The sequence below is a fragment of the Neoarius graeffei genome, chromosome 10 (assembly GCF_027579695.1).
Source record: "Neoarius graeffei isolate fNeoGra1 chromosome 10, fNeoGra1.pri, whole genome shotgun sequence".
NCBI lineage: Eukaryota > Metazoa > Chordata > Actinopteri > Siluriformes > Ariidae > Neoarius > Neoarius graeffei.
In genome coordinates, this window is record NC_083578.1 from 1663946 (window position 1) to 1680678 (window position 16733).

A 16733-nucleotide genomic window follows, 5' to 3' on the forward strand; every position below is an offset into this window, starting at 1 on the left:
CTCCACTGATAATAAACAGATGAAAAAAGTGTGTAATTGTTGATATGGTGAAGTTTTCTGTAATGTGTTTATGTGACGTTTCTGTAAGGAGTCTCCAGTGTCAGCGCTGTGTAAGTCAGAGGTGAAGCTGGAGCTTTAAGTTTTATGGCATCTTCAGGACAGAGGAGTTTACACTTCTTTACAGTTTCTCAGGAACATGACAAACTGTGTTTTTTTCTTATTAATTTTAAGAGAGAGAATAAAGAGAGACTGATGAAGGAGCTACTGTTTATAGCTGCTATAATGTTAGCGACAACAGGAACTCACTTGGTTCAAAATTGTAATCATTGCTGTGGTAACTGTTAGAGGAATAAATCACAAGGGGACATGCTGTTAAGGAAACTAATCTTCAGGGTCATAACAGTCACTTAACAGGAACATGATGCTTTAATGACGAAGAACATTCCTATAGCTAATCCCAGTATTCCAACAGCAATTCCCACTGCAAACACCACCGTTGGAGTTACACTCTGAATTACCACTGGTTCATCTGTGGAACACACACGCACACACACACATACACACACACACACACTGAGTCAGTGTTATGAAGTAAAATAAAGTGAAATAAATCCAGTGAAGCTGTTTCTCACCCCATGTTCTAGTCTGAGGTGAGTCCAGAGCTTCATGCTCCACCGTGCAGCTGTATTCATCTCCTTCAGTCGGAGAACTCGTCAGGATGGAGAATGAATTGAAGGTTCCATCTGTGTTCATTGAATGCTGGCTGTTGTACACTCCCTCTGTCACTGACTCACCGTTCCTCATCCAGTTAACTTTGATGTGTGGAGGATAGAAATTCTTCATAAAGCAGATGAAGTTATTTTTTACTCCAGGCACCACATTGTGTTTTGGGTAGATGCTGACCTCTGGAGGCTCTGAACAAAAAAGCAAGTCACATTTTTAGACAAAACATAAGCAAGTACAGATACAAGGTTAAATGTTCCTAATAAAGTGTCCACTGAGTGAACATCTATTTAACACTGAGCACACTCTGAGTATTATTTTTTTTATTATACAGTGAGAATAGTTACACATGAACAATGTCAAGCTTTTGTTTTGGTTCAAATGTTGGCTATAAAATATGGGAGGAGAAAACAAGAAAATAATGTCAGTTAAAAATCATCATGTAGTAGCATGGGTGTGGTCAAGCATCAGCTGTGGGCGGTGAGGAGTCAGGTAGACCCAGCAGGTAACGCGTGATGAGTTGTACCTGTGTGTGGCAGCAGGGGCGTGGTCAAGTGTCGGTCTGTCAATGGAGGGCAGAGTCAGGGAAGGTAAGTGGCAGAATCACTGCACCTGATGTGAGTTAACCTGTGTTTGTGTGTCTTCCCCAGTGACCGCGCCCTATAAAAGGAGAGAGAGAGCAGAGAAAGGGAGCTCTCTCCTGACCCGAATGCATGTGTGAGAGACTGAATGAGCTGAAAAGCCACACATCATTAGAAATAGAAGAGTTTCTGAGAACTCAGTTCTGGCCTGTCGTGCTTCTGTGCTCCACCCACCTGCTTTGGTTCTACAGTGGTGCCGAAACCCGGGATGGAGCGCAGAAGGAGACAGCCCCATGGAGTCCTCCCCCTTCAAGGACCTGGTCCATGCCCTCGCCTCGGCCCAACAGAGCCAGCACCAGGCGCTGGTCGCACTCCAGAAGGAGCAAGAACAATGGTTTGAAGCCCTGGTGCTGGCACAGCAGGAACATCGCCAGGCATTCCGGCACCTGCTCGCGTCGGCGGGGTCCACCATCACCACTGCCACGGACCCTCCCCACCTCACCCTAACGAAGATGGGTCCGAACAATGACCCCGAAGCCTTCCTCGCTCTTTTTGAGCAGGCAGCAGAGGCGTGGGTTTGGCCGGTAGAACAGCACGTGGCGCGCCTCCTCCCCCTGCTAACGGGCAAGACGCAGCTGGCCACCCTACAGCTCCCCGCTGACAGCCGGCTGGTCTACGCCGACCTCTGCAGGGCCATCCTCCAATGTGTGGGGCTCACCCCGTAGCAGCAACGGCAGCGCTTCTGCACACTGCGCCTGGAGGAGGTCGGCCAGCCGTTCGCGTTTGGCCAGCAACTCCGGGATGCCTGCTGGCGGTGGCTGAGGGCTGACAACTGTGACGCCGAGGGAATCATCGACCTGGTGGCGCTGGAACAATTCATCGCCCGACTTCCGGAAGGAACAGCAGAGTGGCTCCAGTGCCATCGCCCGGCATCACTGGTTCAGGCCATCGAGCTGGCGGAGGACCATACGGTGGCTGTTCCGATGGCAGGCCAGCGTGTCTCCTCTTCTCCCCTCTCTTCTCTCTCTCTCTCTCCCCTTCTGTTTCTCATCCTCACCCCATTCCCCCAATGCGGAGGCGGGGGCCAGCTCCACCCCAGCCGGCCCACCACACCAGCGGTGCCCTACCATTTCCTATTTCCATGTCTGTGTCTTCCCCCCCTCAGGTGAGTGAGCTCTGAAACACCAGTGCAGAGGGAGAGCCTGGGCCAGTATGCTGGCACTGCAGGGAGCTGGGGCACCTCCAGCATCAGTGCTCGGCGATGGAGCTGGGCGCGGTGGTCCGGATCCCCGATGCACCAGAGACCGCCCTTGATCGGGCCGGAGCGTATCGCATACCGGTGAGTATCCAAGGGGATACGTATCAGGCTTTGGTGGACTCCGGTTGTAATCAGACCTCAATCCACCAAAGCCTGGTGCAAGATGAGGCATTGGGGAAAGCACAATTGGTGAAGGTGTTGTGTGTGCACGGGGATGTTCACAACTACCCTTTAGTGTCGGTCCACATTCTATTTCGAGGGGAGAAATTTAGAGTAAAGGTGGCGGTTAATCCTCGCCTTACCCACTCGATAATTTTGGGGACTGATTGGTCGGGATTTTGTCAGTTTGGGAGTTTGGCAGTTTGGGTCACTCACCAAGGTGTTGTGACAGTACTCCTCCTACTCCTGTTTCAGATGTGTCCACCTCCACAAACCCTTTATCAACATCAGTAATTGAGAGTTCCTAGCGGTTAATTAGCTCTAGAAGAGTGGAGACACTGGTTGGAGGGCACAGCACACCCATTCATGATCCTGATAGATCATTGGAACCTCGAGTACTTGAAAACAGCAAAACGTCTGAACCCCTGTCAGGCCAGATGGGCCTTGTTCTTCACACAATTCCAGTTTATCATCTCCTATCATCCCAGTTCCCAGAATACCAAGGTTGATCCTCTATCCTGAATCCACTCATCCTCACTGCACTTGTCAGAACCTACCACCATCTTGCCACCTGAATGCTTCCTACAAACTATAACCTGGGACGCAGATAAATAGATCAGACTGGCACAACCCACAAACCCTTCTGAAAATTGTCCGCCTGGACTGTTACATGTTCTGCCCAGACTTCGAGGCAAACTCATCACCTGGGCAAACTCATCTCCTGCCACTGGACACCCCAGCAGCCATCGCACTTACTTGCTCCACCAAATCAAGTATTGGTGGGAAAACATGATTTCTGACATTAATCATGACATTTCCTCATGCTCCGTCTGTGCCCAAGCCAAGGTTCCCAGAGATCCTCCCACTGGCAAACTAAGTCCTCTCTCAGTACCCCAGCAGCCCTGGTCACACATCACTCTTGACTTCATAATTGACTTACCCCAGTCACAAAGCAACACCGTCATCCTGGTCATCATTGATAGGTTCTCAGAGACACTCAGACTCATCCCACTACCGGGTGTACCCACTGCACTGGAAACAGCTGAATTGCAATTCACTTACATCTTCCATTACTATAGTATCCCCGAGGACGTTGTCAGTGACCGGGGCCCCCAGGTCATCTCAAGGTTATGGTCATGATTCATGGACAAGCTGGGAGTATCAGTTAGTCTCACATTTGGATAACACCCCCAGTCCAATGGCCAAGCAGAATGAGCTAATCAAGAAGTAGGCTGATTCCTCCATATATACTGCATGAGAAACCAGAAGGATTGGGCATAATTCCTTCCCTGGGCTGAGTATGCACAAAACTCTCTTAAACATTCAGCCTTTCAGCTAACCCTGTTCCAGTGCATACTCAGATACCAACCTCCATTCTTTCCATGGGACGTCACCCCTATGCAAATTCCAGCCATTGACTCCTGGTTCCAGAGGAGCCAACAGATATGGGAGGAGGTACATCAAAGACTGGAGAACATCAATGCCAAGTACAAACACTATGCCCACAAACACAGAAGCACCACTCCCGAGTATGCCCCAGGTAATAGAGTATGGGTTTCCACCAAGGACTTCAGAAGTCCCGACTCCTGTAAGAAGCTACAAGCCAGGTTCATCGGTCCGTTCAAGATAACATGCAGCATTAACAAGGTCTTGTACAGGCTCACGATTCCTCCTCACAGCAAGATGGCACCCACATTTCACATCTCATGCCTCAAACCTGCTATCCAAGGTCCCCTAGCCTCAGACACACCCACCCAAGAAACCCCCTCCCCAGACATTAAAGGCGAATTAATCTACCAAGTCAAGGAGATCCTCAATTCCCACCGCAGATGGGGACAACTCGAGTACTTGGTCAACTGGGAGGGCTACGGCCCTGAGGAGCAATGTTGGGTCAGCTCCAGAGACATCTTAGACTCCCTGCTTAGTCAAGAGTTCCACAGCGAGCACCCTGAAAATTCTGCACCGAAAAAGAGAAGTTGACCAAGGAAGGAAGTTGCTCCCAGAGGGAGCTTCTCCGGGGGGTGTTTCTGTCAGTAACAGTGTTGAAAACCTGAGTTCGGAGCAGCCTCCAAACATGGCCACTCCGGATTACACTTCCCAAGAGCCACAGCGCCCCCTATCACTGGAATTCTCATGACTTCACCTGCAGCCAATTACCCTGCAATCACCAACCCTACTTAAGCTCAGCATTCACAAACACACCTCACGAAGTATCATTCTGTGTCCCATACCTGACTATACCAAGCTGTTTGTTTTCCTGACTGACTTCCTGATAAAGACCACTGTTTCATTACCTTCTGACCTTATTTCCTCGTCTCTCCTGCATTGCCCTGTTTACTGATCAATCGACCTGCGTCTGTTTCCTGACCATGATTTCTGCCTCGCAATTTGGCTACAGCTGCAGTTTGTGCTGCACCTGCTCTCCCCTGCATCTTTATCCATAAGTGCCTGCGTTCTAACACATACAAATAAACTGACTTCACTAGATTTGACAGAACATATCAGAATGAGTGCATTAATATGAACCTGTGCTAGTGTCAGAGCTGCTGTTATAGAGAATTAATCAACACCTTCTGACCAATCAGAGTCCAGAACGCAGTGTTGTGTGTATGTATATATGCACAGAACAGCTATAACATTAAACCCACTGACAGGTGACGTGAATAACACCGATTATCTCATTACAATGGCACCTGTTAAGGGGTGGGGTTTATTAGGCAGCACGGGAACAGTCAGTTCTTGAAGTTGATGTGTTGGAAGCAGGAAAAATGGGCAAGCATAAGGATCTGAGTGACTTTGACAAGGGCCAAATTGTGATGGTTAGAAGACTGGGTTTTAGCATCTCCAAAATGGCACATCTGGTGGAGCGTTCCCAGTATGCAGTGATGAGTACTGAACAAAAGTGATCCAAGGAAGGACAACCAGTGAACCTGTGACAGGGTCATGGGTGTCGAAGGCTCATTGGTTTGCATGGGGCATGAAGGCAAGCCCATATGGTCCAATCCCACAGAAAAGCTTCTGCAGCACAAACTGCTGAAAAAGTTAATGTTGACACCTTTCTGTTTGAGCCATCATGCACTTTTTCAGCAGTTAGTTTGTGAACTAATAGGTAGGTACTAACTACTGCATACTGGGAACACCCCACAAGATGTGCCATTTTGGAGATGCTCAGACCCAGTCATCTAGCCATCACAATTTGGTCCTTGTCAAAATCACTCAGATCCTTATGCTTGCCTATTTTTCCTGCTTCCAATACATCAACTTCAAGAACTGACTGTTCTCTTGCTGCCTAATAAACCCCACTCCTTAACAGGTGTCACTGTAATGAAATAATCAATGTTAATCTATCCACATTCACTGGATATGAGCAGTTGTGTGCTCTGGTTGGCTACTCTACTACTAGGCCATAGCTTGTATAGACCCTTTTCAGTCACGTGACCTTCGTAAATGCGACCACCATTTTGGACATGTAGCGGACTTCGGCTCGAATTGGTTTGAATGCGAGGAAGGCGACAAACGGAGAACATACAAGAAAAAGGACCGAGATGCAGAAAACACCTTCACTATCCAGCGACGTAGGGCATTTACAGGGCGAGCAGAGGGAGAAATAACAACAGTAACGACACATTAGCAACGCCGTACAGAAATAACGGTTTATGGCACAGACCCTTTCGGTTCTTGCTCATCTAGCTGCTACAATGACTGCTTAGACTGCAACAATAATACCTAACACACATTTAAGTATCCGTCGTAAAGACGTGAAACTCATCGAGTGACGAGTGTGTTCATTGATAAGCTAACACAATCTAAAAGTAGACATACCATCACTCTGCCCTGGCGCTGTGTACAGTTTACCTTCTATGGTTTGTGCACTCACTATTTGCCATTACTTTCTCCAACCGTTGTTACAGATTACAGGGAACAGCCTGGATTTAAGAGACAAATACATGTTCCTCTTATTTTGAACACTTATTTGTAGGCAGTGCTTAATTTGTAAAGTGGGAGGTCCCGGAGCGCAGAGGATGAGCGGCTCCGGTGCGGGGAAAAAAGGGGGGGGAGGGGGGCGCGGCGCTGCGCTGCACTTCTGGGCATGTTTTGTAATAACACTGCAAATTAAGTTCATCTGCAGATATTTTGTGGATGTCGTTTCATGAGAGAAATCACCAACAAGACAGATATCAAAATCAGACATTAACACTAAATAAACTTGCATTTTTTAATTTAATTATTTGTTGTTGTTTTTTTTTGTTACATAGTCAAAAGAGGTGTCGGATCACCGGATCCAGTGTAAATAGCTGCCGGAGCCAACGCCCGAGGTTCCGGAGCGCGCTCCGGCTTGCTCCCTCTCAAATTAAGCGCTGTTTGTAGGACACTGCCTCTGATCTGTCCTACAGTCTACCAACAGCAAAGGAACACAATGCTAGCTAATGTCGTTAGCTAATAGCTACTACAGAAGAACAAAGAGGTTACAATGGGTTATTTTAGCCTATTTGGTTACACACTCGCCGCCACAGAATGTTAACAGCAATGTAATGCCTTTTCTGGCTAATTTTATTCATCTTACCTCCAACAAAGTGGTCACTACACAAACGTTGGTATGCCGCTATCCATCTTCTCCATCGGTCAGCATCTACCGGGATCCGATAAAATGATAACCCTTGCCTTGTTTGTTGATGGTTACTACATCCAGGTGCACAACAACATAGTGGCATGATGGAAGTCTTGCTGAAAATAAACACTTTCTTTGCTGCCGTTCCTCAATGTTGTTTGTGGTAAACTACTGGTAGTACATGTCCAAAATGGCGGCCGCGTTTGTCGTGACATCACATGAAAAGTGTCCAGACCGGAGCATGTTGCTGAACCAACAAAGGACAAAATAAAAACTACTCGAAAACAAAACCCCCAAAAATACAAAAAAGCAACGAAATATGGAATAAAAGTATTTGATGATAAGAATGTATCTTTTTATTTTTCAAGAATTATTGCATTTTTCACAAATTGCTCCTGTCATTTTGCTGGTTTGTTTACATTCTAAGCGGAAATGATTTTGTCAAACATTTCGTATAAAGTTTTTATGGATTGAATTTGCAAAAAATAAAAATAAAAATGCTCTGTTTCTCAAAATCCAGTGAGTGTGAAGAGAATAAAACAGTTATTCCACTCAATCTTGTCATACACAGATTATAGCCAACTCGTGGTACGTGCCTTGTCAGCTATCAGCTCATGTATGACTCGATTTCATGGAATAACTGTTAAATATTCACTTCACCTGTCAGTGGTTTTCATGTTATGGCTAGTGTGTGTGTGTATGTATGTGTGTGTGTGTGCATAGTAGTTGTAGCATGAATAGTGTAGTGAGAAACAGAGAAACAAGATGTGTTATCAGCTGCACACTATTGGCATTCTCTTAACCAGCTTCATGAGGGAGTCACCTGGAATGCTTTTCAATTAACAGGGGTGTCTCGTCAGAAGGTAATTAGTGGACGAGTTTCTTGCCTTCTTAATGCGTTTGAGATCAAACAGTAAATAGTAAATAATAAAAATTCATATAATAAAATAGCTCTATTCCACAACTGTAGTAATCCATATTATGTCAAGAAACGAATAACTGAGTAAAGAGAAACGACATCCATCATTACTTAAGACAGAAAATGACTTTCAATTCATAAAAATAAAGAAAAAAAACTGAATTAGAAGGTGTGTCTAAACTTGACTGGAACTGTACCTAAACTTGTGCAGAATTCAAATAAGTGACTAAGGAACCACTGATTAAAGTTGCTTAAATGTTCAAAAAATATCACAGCTCCTGGGGTTTATGGGTAAATTACACTGTATACAATAACATGTTCTACTGGGCGTGTTTTAGTTCAGGTCATTAACTTCATAGCTAATAGGCATAGATTAATCTACATATGTTTTGTTTGAGGGGCGGCATGATGGTGTAGTGGTTAGTGCTGTCGCCTCACAGCAAGAAGGTCCTGGGTTCGAGCCCCAGGGCTGGCGAGGGCCTTTCTGTGTGGAGTTTGCATGTTCTCCCCATGTCCGCGTGGGTTTCCTCCGGGTGCTCCGGTTTCCCCCACAGTCCAAAGACATGCAGGTTAGGTTAACTGGTGACTCTAAATTGACCGTAGGTGTGAATGTGAGTGTAAATGGTTGTCTGTGTCTATGTGTCAGCCCTGTGATGACCTGGCGACTTGTCCAGGGTGTACCCCGCCTTTTGCCCATAGTCAGCTGGGATAGGCTCCAGCTTGCCTGCGACCCTGTAGAAGGATAAAGCGGCTAGAGGAGATGAGATGTTTTGTTTGAGGAGAGTCCAGTTGATAGTTGAACCTCGGATTCAGGAGGAACAATGCAGTTTTCATCCTGATCATGGAACACTGGACCAGCTCTTTACCCTTGCAAGGGTACTGGAGGGTGCATAGGAGTTTGCCCAACTGGTCTACATGTGTTTTGTGGACCTGGAGAAGGCTTACGACCGTGTCCTTCGGGGTGCCCTGTGGGGGCATGCATTAGGTGTTAGGACTAGGACTGTTTTGGCCTCTAGAGGCCGCTGTTATTTCCTTTTCATGTCGTGTTTATTTTGGCCTCTAGAGGCCGCCACTGTTCCTGTGTTTTGTGTTTGTGTTAATTGCCTAATTATCTTCACCTGTGTCCTTAATTAGTTTGTCTATTTATACCCCTGAGTTCAGTCCTCTTGTCACGGAGTCTTTGTGCTGTTATGTTTATCTCCAGTTTCCTTTGTACTGTGTTTTTTGATCTTCTTAGCTTTTGAATTTTTGCACTTTGCTTTTCTTTTGGATTATACTCTTTGGTTTTTTTTTGTCTTTTGTTTTGCCCTGTATATAGTGTATATAGTTTAAATAAACCTTTTGATTCTTTTTCTACTTCCGCCTCACGCCTCTGCATTTGAGTCATCCCCCTGGTGGCCTAGTGGGGGTTTGCTGGATTATCACACCAACGAACCAGGTTCGAATCCCAGCAAAACCCTAACAGAAAGACTCCGTCATGACCGACTCAGCAGAGGCTGCTTCAACTGTCTACCCGGCCAACCTTCAGGGAATTATGGCAGCTTTGACATGCTTCGGAGCGACCATGGACGCTCATGGACGTACGCTCACCAGCCAACGTGAGGCCCTCGCTCGCCACGAGGAACTGCTTCAGCAAATTGGGAAAACCCTGGCACAGCTGACATCTCTGCCTGCATCTCCTGCTCCTGATCCAGTTCCTGCTCCTGATCCAGCTCCCACTCCTGCTCCAGTGCCTCCTGCAATGCTGCCTTCTTCACCTCGCGAACCCAGCCTTCCTGCACCACAGAGGTATGACGGCAAGCACAGTGAGTGCCGAGAGTTCCTTACCCAGTGTCAACTCACCTTTGAGCTTCAGCCTACCACCTACACTACGGATCGCCGCAAGATTGCCTTTGTGATCACCTTATTAGCTGGTAAGGCGCGAGCCTGGGCTACTGCTATCTGGCAAAGACAGGGACCTGAGTGCTTTGATTTCCAGCTGTTTTCTGAAGAGATGCTTCGGGTCTTCGATCAGGCAGACATCAGTACCGACGCAGCCCGAAAGCTCATGTCCATCCGGCAAGGAGGAAGCGTCGCAGATTACGCCATCTCGTTCCGAACACTCGCAGCAGTAAGTGGATGGAACGAGACTGCCCTGGTGTCAGCCTTCCACCATGGTCTGTCTGACCCCATCAAGGACGGTCTGGCCTCTATTGGATGCCCAAGTGACCTCGAAACCCTCATCTCACATGCTATTCGTCTGGACAACAGGATGAGAGAACGCCACCAAGCCTTGAGCCCCCCCAGCCTCCCTACCTCTACCTGGAGACCGTCTACCTCCTTCAGTGACTGTCCAGAACCCATGCAAGTGGGTCGTACTCGCCTCTCCGCATCTGAGAGGGAGCGCAGAAGGAGGGACAAGTGCTGCATCTACTGTGGCAAGCCTGGTCACTTCCGAGCATCATGTCCCGAACTCTTGGGAAAAGGACCGCCCCGTCCAGCCGAGGGAGGGTTGTGACGGGGCCTACCCTCTCTCCCGGACTCCCTGGCCAAGGAATCTACATCCCGGTCTCCATCTCCTGGGGTGAGTCTGTCCACTCTTGTCAAGCTTTGATAGACTCAGGGGCGGCTGGGAACTTTATGGATATTCACTTCGCCCAAAGCATCAATATTCCGACTGCACCTCTTGAAGTCCCACTGTCTGTGTCTGCCCTCGATGGCCAAGCGTTAGGTGATGGAAGAGTCACCCAAGTTACTTCTCCAGTTTTCCTCCAGTCTCAAGGTCACAAGGAAGAAATATCCCTGCACCTGATTCCTTCACCTGAGTTCCCAGTTATTCTAGGCCTTCCTTGGCTTACTCGCCACAACCCTCGCATAGACTGGGTAACAAGCCAGGTTGTGGAATGGGGCCCTGCATGCCATGCCTCTTGTCTGCTCTCTAGCTCTCCTGTGTCTCCTGCCGAGCCCCCTGATCTCACCGAGTTATCTCAAGTTCCCACAGAGTACTGGGATCTCAAGGAGGTATTCAGCAAGAGCAGGGCCGCCGTTCTTCCTCCGCACCGGGCCTACGACTGTGCCATCGACTTGCTCCCTGGGACTACCCCTCCTCGTGGCAGACTGTTTTCACTCTCTCAGCCAGAACGCAAGGCCATGGAGGAATACCTCAAAGATGCCCTGGTCTCTGGGTTTATTCTACCCTCCACTTCACCTGCTGGAGCCGGCTTCTTCTTTGTCGGCAAGAAGGATGGGGGGCTCCGACCATGTATTGATTACAGGGGCCTGAATAAGATCACTGTGCGCAACCGATATCCCCTTCCGCTGATGTCCACAGCTTTCGACCTGCTCCAAGGCGCCACCGTCTTCACCAAGTTGGACCTACGGAACGCATACCACCTCATCCGTATCCGACAGGGAGACGAGTGGAAGACTGCCTTTAACACCCCGTCTGGGCACTACGAATACCAGGTGATGCCCTTCGGACTCACCAACGCACCAGCTGTTTTTCAGGCCCTAATCAACGACGTCTTAAGGGACATGATTAACCTATACGTTTTTGTCTACCTCGACGACATCCTTATCTTTTCCAAGACCGTGCAGGAGCACCGCCACCATGTCCGCCAGGTTCTCCAGAGGCTGCTACAGAACAATCTGTTCGCCAAGGCCCAGAAATGCGAATTTCATGTTCCCGAGGTCTCCTTTCTGGGATTTATTGTACGGACAGGCCAACTCCAAATGGACCCTGCCAAGACCCTGGCCGTCCGGGACTGGCCTACTCCCAAGTCCGTTAAGGAGGTTCAGCGGTTCTTAGGATTCGCTAACTTCTACCGCAAGTTCATCAGGAACTTCAGTTCTGTGGCAGCACCCATGTCAGACCTCACCAAAGGGACAGGTGGATCTTATGGCTGGTCTCCTCAGGCAGGAAAGGCGTTCAAAGACCTCAAGGACCGCTTCTGCACGGCACCCATTCTGGTTCTCCCGGACACCTCCCAACCATTCATCGTGGAGGTGGACGCCTCGGACAGTGGTGTCGGCGCGGTGCTCTCTCAACGTTCGGAAGGAAAGCTGCACCCCTGCGCTTACTTCTCCCACCGCCTGAGTCCTGCTGAGTCCCGGTACGATGTGGGGGATCGAGAACTGCTAGCGGTCAAACTGGCCCTTGAGGAGTGGAGGCACTGGCTGGAGGGAGCACAACATCCATTCCTGGTTTGGACTGACCACAAGAACCTGGAGTACCTCCAGCAAGCCAAGAGACTGAACCCTCGACAGGCTAGGTGGGCCCTGTTTTTCAGTCGGTTTGACTTCACCCTCTCATACCGCCCCGGCTCCAAGAACACCAAACCTGACGCACTGTCCAGACTGTTTTCTGCCACTAACAGGGAGAATGAAGTCGGGCCTATTATCCCTGTGTCCCGGATTGTGGCCCCTGTCCGCTGGGGTATTGAGGAGGCTGTCCGACGAGCCCAACGCCAGGACCCCGGTCCTGGGACGGGGCCACCAGGCCTCTTGTACGTCCCACATCAAGCCCGGGCCAAGGTTCTCCAGTGGGGTCACTCTTCCCCTCTCACCGCCCACCCGGGAGCTCGGAGGACCCTGGACTTCCTGAAAAGACGCTTCTGGTGGCCTAACATGGAGAAGGAAGTAAGGTCATTTGTCCTGTCCTGTGAGGTTTGCACCAGAACCAAGAACCCACGACAGCGTCCCCAGGGTCTCCTGCATCCTCTGACCATTCCCCGGCGTCCCTGGTCCCACGTGGCAGTCGACCTTATCACGGGTCTCCCTGAGTCACAAGGTAACACGGTCATTTTGGTCTTAGTTGACAGATTCTCCAAGGCCTGCCGCTTCATACCACTGTGCAAACTCCCCTCTGCTCTTGAAACTGCGAAACTTTTGTTTAATCATGTCTTCCGAGTCTTTGGTCTTCCACAGGACATCGTCTCAGACCGAGGGCCCCAGTTCTCCTCCCGAGTGTGGCACGGGTTCTGCAAGGTCATCGGAGCCACTGCCAGCCTCTCCTCTGGGTTTCACCCACAGTCCAATGGTCAGACGGAGAGGCTCAACCAGGACCTGGAAACCACCCTGCGAGGCCTGGCTATGGATAACCCGACATCGTGGAGCACCTGGCTGCCATGGGCGGAGTACGCCCACAACACCCTGCAGTCATCGGCCACCAAGCTGTCGCCATTCCAGTGCCAATTCGGGTTCCAGCCACCTCTGTTCCCGGACCAGGAGGAGGACGCGGGGGTGCCCTCGGTCAACCAATATGTGAGACGGTGTCGCAAGACCTGGAGCAAGGTCAGGAAGACCCTCATACAGACCTCCAGAACCAACCAGACTCAGGCCAACCGCCATAGAAGACCTGCACACGCTTTCCGCCCTGGGCAGCGTGTTTGGCTGTCCACTAAGGACCTTCCACTGCGGGTGGAGAACCGCAAGCTTGCTCCTCGCTACATTGGCCCCTTCAAGGTGGTGCGCAGGGTGAACCCTGTCTCCTACCGGCTCCAGTTGCCCCGGACTCTGAGGATCAACCCCACTTTCCATGTTTCCCTGTTACGGCCCGTACTGACGTCTACGTATGCCCCTGCCCCTAGGAACCCCCCACCCCCCCGCATCTTCCAGGGGCAGACTGTGTTCACTGTGAATCGCCTGCTTGACTCCCGCCGGGTCCGCGGCGGGTTGCAATATCTGGTGGACTGGGAGGGCTATGGTCCTGAGGAGCGCTGCTGGGTTCCTGCTCGGGATGTCCTTGATAAAGAACTATGTCGGGACTTCCATTCGGCCCATCCGGATCGCCCTGGGAACGTCAGGAGACGCTCCTAGAGGGGGGGGTCCTGTTAGGACTAGGACTGTTTTGGCCTCTAGAGGCCGCTGTTATTTCCTTTTCATGTCGTGTTTATTTTGGCCTCTAGAGGCCGCCACTGTTCCTGTGTTTTGTGTTTGTGTTAATTGCCTAATTATCTTCACCTGTGTCCTTAATTAGTTTGTCTATTTATACCCCTGAGTTCAGTCCTCTTGTCACGGAGTCTTTGTGCTGTTATGTTTATCTCCAGTTTCCTTTGTACTGTGTTTTTTGATCTTCTTAGCTTTTGAATTTTTGCACTTTGCTTTTCTTTTGGATTATACTCTTTGGTTTTTTTTTGTCTTTTGTTTTGCCCTGTATATAGTGTATATAGTTTAAATAAACCTTTTGATTCTTTTTCTACTTCCGCCTCACGCCTCTGCATTTGAGTCATCCCCCTGGAGGCCTAGTGGGGGTTTGCTGGATTATCACACCAACGAACCAGGTTCGAATCCCAGCAAAACCCTAACATTAGGAGTATGGGGTTTGGGGCCCACTGTTGTGGGCCATTCGGACCCTGTATGACCAGAGCAGGAGTTTGGTTTGCATTGCTGGCAGTAAGTCGGACTTGTTCCCGGTGCATGTGGGACTCCACCAGGGCTGCCCTTTGTCACCGGTTCTGTTCATAACTTTTCTAGGCGCAGCCAAGGAGCGGAGTGTGTCCGGTTTGGTGGCATCAGGATCACATCTCTGCTTTTTGTGGATGATGTGGTCCTGTTGGCTTCATTAATCTGTGACCTACAGCATGCGCTGGGACGGTTTGAAGCTGAGTGTGAAGCGGCTGGGATGAGGATCAGCACCTCCAAGTCCATGGCCATGGCGCTCAGCCAGAAATGGGTGGAGTGCCTACTTCAGGTCGGGGGGAGTTGCTACCTCAAGTGGAGGAGTTTAAGTATCTCAGGGTCTTGTTCACGAGTGAGGGTAAGGGGGGAGCAGGAATTGGACAGACAGATCAGAGCAGCATCAGCAGTGATGCGGACGCTAACCTGGTCTGTTCTGGTGAAGAGAGAGCTGAGCCAAAAGGCAAAGCTCCCAATTTACTGGTCCATCTACGTTCCCACCCTCACCTATGGTCACGAGTTGTGGGTAGTGACCAAAAGAATGAGATCACAGATACACGCAGTCAAAATGAGTTTTCTCTGCAGGGTGGCTGGGCTCTCCCTTAGAGACAGGGTGAGAAGCTCGGTCATTTGGGAGAGACTCAGAGTAGAACCGTTGCTCCTCCACATCAAAAGGAGTCAGTTGAAGTGGTTTGGGCACCTTGTTAGGATGCCCCCTGGACACCTCCCAGGGGAGGTTCTCTGGGCATGCCCCACCGAGAGGAGACCCTGGAGCAGACCCAGGACATGCTGGAGAGATTACATCTCTCAGCTGGCCTGGGAATGCCCTGGTATTCCCCCCGGAAGAGCTGGTGGAGGTGGCTGGGAAGAGGGAAGTCTGGGTTGCTCTGTTTAGGCTGCTACCCCCATGACCCAGACCTGGATAAGTGTCAGAAAATGGATGGATCAATGTTTTTGTTTACAACCCTGATTCCAAAAAAGTTGGGACAAAGTACAAATTGTAAATAAAAATGCAATGCAATAATTTACAAATCTCAAAAACTGATATTGTATTCACAATAGAACATAGACAACATATCAAATGTCGAAAGTGAGACATTTTGAAATTTCATGCCAAATATTGGCTCATTTGAAATTTCATGACAGCAACACATCTCAAAAAAGTTGGGACAGGGGCAATAAGAGGCTGGAAAAGTTAAAGGTACAAAAAAGGAACAGCTGGAGGACCAAATTGCAACTCATTAGGTCAATTGGCAATAGGTCATTAACATGACTGGGTATAAAAAGAGCATCTTGGAGTGGCAGCGGCTCTCAGAAGTAAAGATCACCAATCCCCCTAATTCTGCACCAAAAAAGAGTGGAGCAATATTAGAAAGGAGTTCGACAGTGTAAAATTGCAAAGAGTTTGAACATATAATCATCTACAGTGCATAATATCATCAAAAGATTCAGAGAATCTGGAAGAATCTCTGCGTGTAAGAGTCAAGGCCAGAAAACCATACTGGGTGCCCATGATCTTCAGGCCCTTAGATGGCACTGCATCACATACAGGCATGCTTCTGTATTGGAAATCACAAAATGGGCTCAGGAATATTTCCAGAGAACATTATCTTGCAGCCACAGCTCCGAACAGCTGCGTCCACAATGGAGGTAGAGAACATGGTCCACTCAGACTCAATGTCCCCTGCCTCGCTCGGAAGCTGGGAAAAGCTCTCCCGGAGGTGGGAGTTAAAGACCTCCCCAACAGAGTGCTCGGCCAGATGTTCCCAGCAGACCCTCACCATACGTTTGGGCCTGCCAGGTCTGTCCAGCTTCCTCCTCCGCCAGCGGATCCAACTCACCACCAGGTGGTGATCAGTTGACAGCTCAGCCCCTCTCTTCACCCGAGTATCCAAGACCTAGGGCCGGAGATCAGATGAAACGACTACAAAGTCGATCATCGACCTCCGACCTAAGGTGTCCTGGTGCCACGTGCACTTATGGACACCCCTATGCTCGAACATGGTGTTCGTTATGGACAAACCGTGACTAGCACAGAAGTCCAATAACAAAACACCACTTGGGTTCAGATCAGGGAGGCCATTCCTCCCAACCACGCCCCTCCAGGTG

At 49.4% G+C, this 16733-nt stretch overlaps 1 pseudogene; it reads right to left on the bottom strand.

The window, feature by feature from the left end:
- Positions 1–378: 378 nt before the first annotated feature.
- LOC132892379 (H-2 class II histocompatibility antigen, A-U alpha chain-like) overlaps positions 379–16733 on the bottom strand; it is a 32993-nt pseudogene continuing 16638 nt past the window's right edge.